This window comes from Notolabrus celidotus, unplaced genomic scaffold (genome assembly GCF_009762535.1).
Source record: "Notolabrus celidotus isolate fNotCel1 unplaced genomic scaffold, fNotCel1.pri scaffold_243_arrow_ctg1, whole genome shotgun sequence".
Lineage (NCBI taxonomy): Eukaryota > Metazoa > Chordata > Actinopteri > Labriformes > Labridae > Notolabrus > Notolabrus celidotus.
The window spans coordinates 2,136-13,297 of record NW_023260088.1 but is presented as its reverse complement, the minus strand read 5'-3'; positions in this window follow the sequence as shown (position 1 = coordinate 13,297).

Below are 11,162 nucleotides of genomic sequence, written 5' to 3'. Positions count from 1 at the left end.
ACTTTAATTCATTCATACACTGAACAAATATAAACCAACACTTGAGTTTTTTCTCCATGTTTCATGAGCTGAACTCAAAGATCTCAGACTCTCTCTACGTACAGTAAACACTGTAAAAAATGCCCCTCCAAAAAACAAGAAAAAAAACATATTTCAAGGCACTTTTACCTTAAAATAAGTTTAAAAATCTGCCAATAGAAGAAGTGAAAATTTTCTTGGTAAGATTTCTTAAAATAAGACTTAATATTAGTTCAATAATAATATTTAGAAAACTGTGATTTCATTTATCAGTGGATCTGTTTTCTGACAGATTAATAAAAGTCATTTCTTTAAATCCAGTAAAGTGTTTGTCTTAAATCCAGATTATCCGTCTTCTATAAATAAGATCTCAGATTGAAAAATGTCTGAAATGTTAAATAAACCTTGTTTCTTCTAAATTAAAACTCAAAACAAGATCATTTCAAGATAGTTTGACTGAACAAGATATTTAAGATGTCTTGAAACAAGTCCCTCTATCTCTCTCTAATGTTAAATGTTCAGTAAATTTATGTTAAATCAAGAGGGAGAAGACAGAGAGACTGAACATGAGAACACTTGGTCAGATCTGGAGTTTTTGCAGTGAAGGACTATTTCTCTCAAACATTGTTCACTGATGTTTCTAAATCTGTGTTAGTGAGCACAGATAATCCCTCCACCTCTCAGGTGTGGCAGATCAAGATGCTGATTAGACAGGGTGATTACTGCACAGGTGGGCCTCAGGCTGGCCTCCATAAAAGAACCCTCTGAAATGTGAAGTTTGATCACACAGCACCAGGCCACAGAGGTCACAAGCTTTGAGGGAGCGTGCTGACTGCAGGAACGTCCTCCAGAGCTGTGAAATAAAATCTAAGATTGGTCCAGATATCAAGCAGAGAGACTTCAAACTGTTCCAGGATCAGTTTCAAACAGGGGTGTATAAAATACTTTAAAGCCATACTTGAGAAAAGGAAAGATATCTTGAAATCTACTCAGATTAAAGTGAAAGAACACTTCAGTTAAAGTCTTTAAAGGAGCTCAAATTAAAGTACTGAAGTATCACCTCTTGCTCCCTCATCTCCTTTTCCTTTCCCCAAACTTGTGCCCCTTCACAATAAAAGTCTTTCAATGGTTCTTAGGTGATATACTGTATATCTAAATTTGGGAGTTTTTGGGTGCAGTACCCCAAACTGACACCAGGTGTCCCGCAGTTTCTCATGTAACACTCAGAAGTCTCATTCCTAGTGAACTGCACGTGTTCAGGTTTACCTGGGGGCTGCACTTCTGGACCTCCACCACTGGAGGGAGCTCTGCTGTGTTTCTGGATACGAGGTGTGGACATCTCGCTCCGTTTGAAGGAGCTAATCGTCGTCATCACGGCGTACAGAACTCACTATGTGGTCCAGGAAGGTTAGGGGGAACATTTTCACTGCAGGGCCTTCACACCAGGATGACAGCTAACTTCACACCCTGGTGACTGTTCAGTCAGGAGGGAGGGGTGCTCTCTGTGTCTCTGACTGTATCTGTGAACAGCATCCTGAGCAGACAGGGACGAGTCAACTCATCTGTCAACGTCCCCAGACCAGCAGGGGGCCAGCAGGGGGCCAGCAGGGGGCCAGCAGGGGGCCAGCAGGGGGCCAGCAGGGGACCAGCAGGGGGCCAGCAGGGGGCGTCAGAGAGCTGTTAACCTTCAGACAGAGCGATGGCTCAAAATGTGCAAAGTGTTCAATGACAGTGAGAAACCCCCCTGAGAGGGCCCCGTCTGACCCTGTAGTCCAGACCTGCAGATGGAGACAAAGAGACCCCTGCACCATGACAGACGCCCATAAAAGGACTGTATGAATATGAACATTAGGAACACAGACAGGGAGCAGACTGAGTCTAAACCACTACATGAAGGGGAACATCAGGTCTTAGCAAAAGCTTCTGTAAGATGTTGGACTTAAGTTACAATTATCATCCATGTTCCTGCCATTACTGTAATTTATTATATTACATTATATTAAAATACATTATACTTTATTTTGTTATATTATATTATAATATATTACTTTTTGTTTTATTTTGTTTTTTTAATTGATTTTATTATATTATATTCTATCATTCTATATTATACTATAATATATTCAACTATATTATACTATGATATATCATACTATAATATTAAACTATATTATATTAAACTTTATTATACTATATTATTTTATACTATATGATTATATATTATGTTATGTTATATTATATTTTATTCTATTTTTTCAAAATCATTATTCTATTTTTTTGGCCCTTCATGTAAAGTGTCTTTGAGTACCCAGAAGAGCATTATAGAAGTCTTATTAATTATCATTATTATTATTAATATAGCTAATATCACTGAAGTGGACCTTAAAGCTGCCTTACATAGCTTATAAACATGTATCCTTGTGGGACCTGTTCAGGGTCCTCCAGCTGATGGAGAAGGACCCTCATACCTGAGACACATCATGAGTACTGAGAGCTGAGACTCAGGAAGTGAGAACAGAATCAAACGCCACCAGATCAACAGTGAGGCGATTATATAACATTAATGTCAGAGGTGAGGAGACGGTCCAGCAGGGGTTTTAACTGGATCCAGGCGGTTCTGTGGTTATCAGGGGTGCTCTGTTTCATTTGGCTTTCATTGACAACGAAGGACGAGTCAAAACATCTGTTAATGTTTGATTCCCAAAACAAACAGTGTCCTCAAAATCCTTCAAACTCAGCGTTACCTGGAATCATACCGATGAAACGTAAGCATTTAGCATTTAGCAACATTAGCTTAGAGGAAACAGAGCGTAACTTAGGGTAAGCTAACTGTCCAAAGAGCAAACTAATGTTAGCTAGCTGGAGCTTAAACATGTAGCTAGCGAAGACTGCTAAATACTACACACTGTACCTTTAAATACTACTCACTGTGCCTTTAAATACTACACACTGTACCTTTAAATACTACTCACTGTGCCTTTAAATACTACACACTGTACCTTTAAATACTACACACTGTACCTTTAAATACTACTCACTGTGCCTTTAAATACTACACACTGTACCTTTAAATACTACTCACTGTGCCTTTAAATACTACACACTGTACCTTTAAATACTACACACTGTACCTTTAAATACTTCACACTACACCTTTAAATACTATACACTGTACCTTTAAATACCGCACACTGTACCTTTAAATACTACACACTGTACCTTTAAATACTACACACTGTACCTTTAAATATTACACACTGTACCTTTAAATACCACACACTGTACCTTTAAATACTACACTACACACTGTACCTTTAAATACTACACACTGTACCTTTAAATACCACTCACTGTGCCTTTAAATACTACACACTGTACCTTTAAATACTACACACTGTACCTTTAAATACTTCACACTACACCTTTAAATACTATACACTGTACCTTTAAATATCGCACACTGTACCTTTAAATACTACACACTGTACCTTTAAATACTACACACTGTACCTTTAAATATTACACACTGTACCTTTAAATATTACACACTGTACCTTTAAATACTACACACTGTACCTTTTAAATACTACACACTGTACCTTTAAATACCACACACTGTACCTTTAAATACTACACACTGTACCTTTAAATACTACACACTGTACCTTTAAATACCACACACTGTACCTTTAAATACTACACACTGTACCTTTAAATACCACACACTGTACCTTTAAATACTACACACTGTACCTTTAAATACTACACACTGTACCTTTAAATACTACACACTGTACCTTTAAATACTACACACTGTACCTTTAAATTCTGAAGCACAGACTTTGCGGCGCTGTTATTCAATGCTGGATTTGGATTTGATCACATTGATGTCAGAGGTCAAAGGTCAGTGCTGGTTTTGGTCTCAGGGATCAGGGTACCCTGTGTTTGACCGTCCTGGGGGACTGAGGACGATTCAACAGGTCTGTAAATGTTTGACGTGGAGGAGGAGGAGCGGTGTCCTGAAATGTCCTGAACTCAGGACACGTTGGAAGTTTGACAAAGTTTCTGTAAAATATTTAATATTTAAATATATGAAGAGAACAGAAACACACAATGTTGAATTAAATCCATCTTCTGTCTGTGATAAAAGAAAGACTCCTGTTGCGTCCTGCTGAGAGGGGGCAGCCTCCAGATTCTGCAGGACACGGCGGGCCGGATTACAGGACCTGCTTCAGCCTGACTCTCAGTGAGGAGAACCAGGTGATGAAGAGGAGGAGTCCTCCTCTGGAGGAAGCAGGAACATCATCTCAACATGAAGTCTGATGAGGGGACAGAAAATATTAAACACACGTCATGATCAAATGTTAACACACATCAGAAAACAGGAACATTCTTTTTTAATATATTGGAATATTTGTGATCTTCCTCACATTTAATTTAATTGTGAAAAATAATATCAATGTTAAATCCAAATGTTAAATATAAATATAAATGTTTAATGTTTAATCTAAATGTTAAATATAAGTATAAATGTTAAATGTTTAACTTGAATATCAAATATAAATGTTAAATGTTAAATCTAAACGTTAAATATAAATATAAATGTTAAATATAATTCTAAACATTAAATGTTAAATCTAAACGTTGAATATAAATCTAAATGTTAAATTTAAATCTAAATATAAAATGTTGAATCTAAATGAAAATATAAATTTAAACGTTAAATATAAATTTAAACGTTAAATATAAGTTTAAACGTTAAATATAAATGTTAAATATAAATCTAAGCTAAATGTTGAATCTAAATATTAAATATAAGTATAAATGTTAAATGTTTAACCTGAATGTTAATTATAAATATAAATGTTAAATCTAAACGTTAAATATAAACTTTGAATATGAATATAAATGTTAAATCTAAACGTTAAATATAAATAGAAATGTTAAATCTAAACATCAAATATAAACATAAACTTTAAATATGAATATAAATGTTAAATCTAAACGTTAAATCTAAATGTTAAATGTTAAATATAAACGTTAAATATAAACTGTAAATCTAAATGTTTAATATAAATGTTAAATATGAATGTTAAATGTTGCTCTGCGATCCTTAACATTTAGCTCATGCATATTCAGACTGCTGTCTGATGTAAATATTAAAATAAAAGCTTCTTAAAGAGATACAGACTTCACACTAGCAGCTGGATTAGGTTGGGGTGGGCGGGGCCTGTTTGGCGTTGATGTAAGTGGTTGAAAAAGGCTCTCTTGGCCCCGTGCCATGAGCAGCTTGTATAAATACTGAGAGACTCTGTGAGGCTTCGTGGTTTCACTCTGTCTGACAGCTGATTCTGTGTCTGTGTTTGGTCCCCTGGTGGATTCTGAAGCATCAGTTTCATCATGAACCTTGTTTCTACTTTTCAAATGGTAAGCCCTCCTTCTGTTGCTCTCTCTGGGGTCTGCAGGGTTAGCTAAGACCCTCTGAACAAAGATCCATCAGGGTCAGGATGTTCTTCAGTCTCTACGGCGTGTTCAGATGTTTTTATTCACGCCCTCAGAGTCCTGTGATTTCAGGATGTGTTCACTGTGTCTGCTCTGTTTTCCTCTCTCTCTCTTTATCTGTGATCAGCCGTTAATCATCCATACATTAAACATGAAGCTCAAACATCGTCACAGTGTTTACAGGTTCAGAGAGAAACACTGAACTTTACCTTTGTTTTATTCTGCAGACTCACACACACCTATACTCCTGATGTCACCGGAGATCTCCAGCTGAGAGCCCAGCAGCTCCCAGTGAACACAGGTGAGCCTCCCTGTTCTGTGTCACCGGACTGTCCAAGAATAAAGGACTCAACTCACCTGAGAGCTGGACCGTGTTTCAAAGAGAGTGAAAGAAAGAAGGGAGAAAGAAAGAAAGAAAGTGTAAGAAAAGAAAGAAAGAAAGAAAGAAAGAAAGAAAGAAAGAAAGAAGGAAAGAAAGAAAGAAAGTGTAAGAAAAGAAAGAAAGAAAGAAAGAAAGAAAGAAGGAAAGAAAGAAAGAAAGAAAGAAAGAAAGAAAGAAAGAAAGAAGGAAAGAAAGAAAGAAAGAAAGAAAGAAGGAAAGAAAGAAAGAAAGAAAGAAAGAAAGAAAGAAAGAAAGAAGAAAGAAAGAAAGAAAGAAAGGATGAATAACAGACCCCAAAAAAGGAATCTACAGCAGAGATCCAGAGGAACCTACGAGACAAGGGAGCTCAGGGACTCCAGGTCGGTCTATGGTTAGTAACTTTAATGGGACAGGAAGAGTTAAAGTGAGAGACAGGCAGAGAGAGGAGAGAGAGGGAAAGACAGGATCCCAGTGTGTCAGTCTAAGCCTATAGCAGCATAACTAAGACCTGGTCCAAGCCTGATCCAGCTCTAACTATAAGCTTTATCAAAAAGGAAAGGAAACACCACTAAGAGATTCTAGAAGAGCCTGCTGCATGTTTGTTTTTGGAGCGTTTCCATGAATCATTCTGTGGAAGTGAAGCCGATGTTCAGCCCGGTGGAGTGGAGGCTGGTTGTTCCTGAAGCCGGACCACAGAGGTCCTGTGGTATGTGGGTACAGAGCTGTGGTACACGGTTTTACATAAATCACATTTTTTAGATGGGGAATGTACATTTTGTTTTTTCCAGATTGATGTTTGACAAAGTTTATCACATCTTTGTTTTCATTGGCTGAGAGCTGTCTCAATGTCTCTTTAAGAATGTGTAAAGTAGTGACGTTCTAAGTTTGGATTCAACAGATTTCTGGTCATTTGAAAGCAGTCCAAGTCTGAACCCTGATTCCTCTGGACTCTTAAACTTCAGGTACGTGAGGTCGTGCATGTTCTGGGTTAGATGATTGAGGTCGTGCATGTTCTGGGTCACATGATTGAGGTCGTGCATGTTCTGGGTCACATGATTGAGGTCGTGCATGTTCTGGGTTAGATGATTGAGGTCGTGCATGTTCTGGGTCACATGATTGAGGTCGTGCATGTTCTGGGTCACATGATTGAGGTCGTGCATGTTCTGGGTCAGATGATTGAGGTCGTGCATGTTCTGGGTCAGATGATTGAGGTCGTGCATGTTCTGGGTCAGATGATTGAGGTCGTGCATGTTCTGGGTCAGATGATTGAGGTCGTACATGTTCTGGGTCAGATGATTGAGGTCGTACATGTTCTGGGTCACATGATTGAGGTCGTACATGTTCTAGGTCACATGATTGAGGTCGTACATGTTCTGGGTCAGATGATTGAGGTCGTACATGTTCTGGGTCAGATGATTGAGGTCGTACATGTTCTGGGTCACATGATTGAGGTCGTGCATGTTCTGGGTCACATGATTGAGGTCGTGCATGTTCTGGGTCACATGATTGAGGTCGTACATGTTCTGGGTTAGATGATTGAGGTCGTGCATGTTCTGGGTCACATGATTGAGGTCGTACATGTTCTGGGTCAGATGATTGAGGTCGTGTATGTTCTGGGTCACATGATTGAGGTTGTACATGTTCTGGGTCAGATGATTGAGGTCGTGCATGTTCTGGGTCAGATGATTGAGGTCGTACATGTTCTGGGTCAGATGATTGAGGTCGTACATGTTCTGGGTTAGATGATTGAGGTTGTACATGTTCTGGGTCACATGATTGAGGTTGTGCATGTTCTGGGTCACATGATTGAGGTCGTGCATGTTCTGGGTCACATGATTGAGGTCGTGCATGTTCTGGGTCATCAGTACATCCTGTGATTCAAATAATTAGTCATCTTAATTCCAAAGAATAAAAATAAAATGAAATTGAAAACACAACAAACAAGAAATAAAACAACACAAAACAAGGAAATCAAATTTCATTTCATTTCATATGATCTGACATGAAGATCCTACAGATGTTGGTTAACTTAACCCTCCTGTTATGTTCCGGGTCAGATTGACCCATTTTAAAGTTTAAAAATATATATATAAATTAAAAGTATTATTTCAGTATGAAATTTTTCCTGCTTGGCTTAATTAGCGTGATCAACATATTTTTAAAAAATATGCATGTTTATATTACATACATACTGTTCGGGGGTCAATTTGACCCAGCAGTCAAATATTGATTGAAATGGTTAGCAATGGAGTTAATAATGCAATTTTTAAAATAAATGTTAATTGGGATTTTTTGGGGGTTCTGACACTTTTGGATAATAAAATATGCCCCCGGGTCAAATTGACCCAGGAACATTATTGCTGTTCCTGAGAAGCTAACAGAACAGGAGGGTTAATGAGGTCATGGTGTTCATAACTTTGTGAGATTCTTCAGTTTAAGGTCAGGGGAGTCATAAAGGTGGGTAGACGGCCATAACAAGGATCCTCAAAATACGGTACAGGTAAGATGTTCTAAAGGTCAGTGAGGTCAAACAGTCCGGTTCAGGTCGGTAAGGTCACGTAGGCTTGGGTAACAGAAAGGAAGGGAAACGTAGGAGGTAAACGGTAAGTGAGGTCTTCTGCATGTTGGTAAAGGTAAGTCAGATCGTACAGCAGTGAGGTCAAACACTAAGACCTAGGGATGTTGAGGTCACAGACAGACACAGACGGTGAGGTCACAGACACTTTATTCACAGAGTCTGAAGGTGTCTGATGTTTTATCATGTCTGTCCTGAGTCTGAAGGTATCTGATGTTTTATCATGTTCCTCCTGAGTCTGAAGGTATCTGATGTTTTATCATGTCCGTCCTGAGTCTGAAGGTATCTGATGTTTTATCATGTCCGTCCTGAGTCTGAAGGTATCTGATGTTTTATCATGTCTGTCCTGAGTCTGAAGGTATCTGATGTTTTATCATGTTCCTCCTGAGTCTGAAGGTATCTGATGTTTTATCATGTTCCTCCTGAGTCTGAAGGTATCTGATGTTTTATCATGTTCCTCCTGAGTCTGAAGGTATCTGATGTTTTATCATGTTCCTCCTGAGTCTGAAGGTGTCTGATGTTTTATCATGTCTGTCCTGAGTCTGAAGGTATCTGATGTTTTATCATGTTCCTCCTGAGTCTGAAGGTATCTGATGTTTTATCATGTTCCTCCTGAGTCTGAAGGTATCTGATGTTTTATCATGTCTGTCCTGAGTCTGAAGGTATCTGATGTTTTATCATGTTCCTCCTGAGTCTGAAGGTATCTGATGTTTTATCATGTCTGTCCTGAGTCTGAAGGTATCTGATGTTTTATCATGTTCCTCCTGAGTCTGAAGGTATCTGATGTTTTATCATGTCCGTCCTGAGTCTGAAGGTATCTGATGTTTTATCATGTCCGTCCTGAGTCTGAAGGTATCTGATGTTTTATCATGTCTGTCCTGAGTCTGAAGGTATCTGATGTTTTATGTCTTTGTCTCTGTACTTCTGAAACACTGTTTTACTGATATCTGACAATAAATGATAAATGATCTGACCTGAACTTGCTCCTTGTTTGTCTTTCATTTGAATAAAATGTTTAAAAACATAAAGTCAGTTTGCTGTCACAGAAGACAGAGGCTCATTTTATTGTCAGGTCTGACCTTCTTTATATTGAGAACACTGTCAGATATTTTAGTATCTGATATTTTGTTGGTTTGAAAAATAAAGAACAGTATCATCAGCGTAAAGGTTGATAATACAAAGTTATAAGACAGGCCTCAGATTTAAAGTCCAACAATATTCAGTCAAATCAGTTCAATCCAGTTTATATTTATATTATATATTTTTAATTTATATTTAATTTATATTTTATAAATTAAATTATTATCTTTATTTAAACTCTAAAATCATTGAGAGCAAGCCCTCCTTTACAATGGAGTATATAAAAGAAACATTAAAATGTATAAAAAGCAAATTAAATAATGTAACCCTAAAAGAATGATGATCAATTCAAATCAGACAACAATTAAAAATAATGTTAAAACCATTGAAAATGGAAAGAAAGAAGGAAAGAAGGTATATTCTGTATCTAATGTATCTATTTTGAAACACACATTTTCAACACGGTCTGACTATAAATGAAGTCATGAAATATTAATTCTCTGTTTCTTTGATTCATGTTCTGTGTTTTATCTGATGTTGTGTTCTTGTGTGTTTGTCTTGTTACTTCCTGTGTGAGCTCTTCTAGTCTTGAGTTGTTTTCAGTGTTTTATTTTGTAGAGTAGTCATGTGTGTTAAGTTTAGTGTTACTTCCTGTGTGATCTCTTCTGGTCTTGAGTTGTTTTCAGTGTTTTATTTTGTAGAGTAGTCATGTGTGTTAAGTTTAGTGTTACTTCCTGTGTGATCTCTTCTGGTCTTGAGTTGTTTTCAGTGTTTTATTTTGTAGAGTAGTCATGTGTGTTAAGTTTAGTGTTACTTCCTGTGTGAGCTCTTCTAGTCTTGAGTTGTTTTCAGTGTTTTATTTTGTAGAGTAGTCATGTGTGTTAAGTTTAGTGTTACTTCCTGTGTGTTCCCTCCTCTGTGATTGTCCTCACCTGTGTGTCCTTCCTCGTTACCCAGGGTGTGTATTTGGTCTCTGTGGTTCCTCCTGCTGGGCCCGTTCATTGTTCTTGTGATGTTCATGTGAAGAGGATTTTTTATTTTTATTTATTTATTGAACCTTTATTTAACCAGGTAGGTCATTAAGAACAAATTCTTATTTCCAGTGACGACCTGGCAAAAGGCACAGAGCGTTTTGAGGGGTCAAAGGTCAGGGATAACAGTAATAATAAAAACAAACACAGGGGTAAAAACCTAAAAGACAAGTTAAAGATGACAGGACAGAACAGATAAGGAACAGCGTCAGCAGGAGTCCAGGATTAAAAGGATTGAAAGGACTAAAAGCAGGTGCAGGTGTGTTTAAGGGGGTCCATGAGAGAGTCCCTGAAGGCTGGTTTTGAGATGTAGTGGACCAGTTTTAAAGTGTTCTGTAACCAGTCTGTGGGCACAGCAGACTGAAATGATGACTGACCGATGACTGAGTGTGTTTTGGGGATGTTCAGCAGGATCAGGTGGTGGAAGGTGTGTTGTAAGTGTGCAGGTTGTAACAGGCTCCATAGATACAGAGGTGACAGTTTTGTATATGAGCATGTACCAGTGGACTTCACGGCGGGTGTGTAAGGATGGCCAGTTCACAGAGGAGTATGAAGTGCAGTGGTGAGTTCTGAAACGTATGGCAGAGTGAGAGAG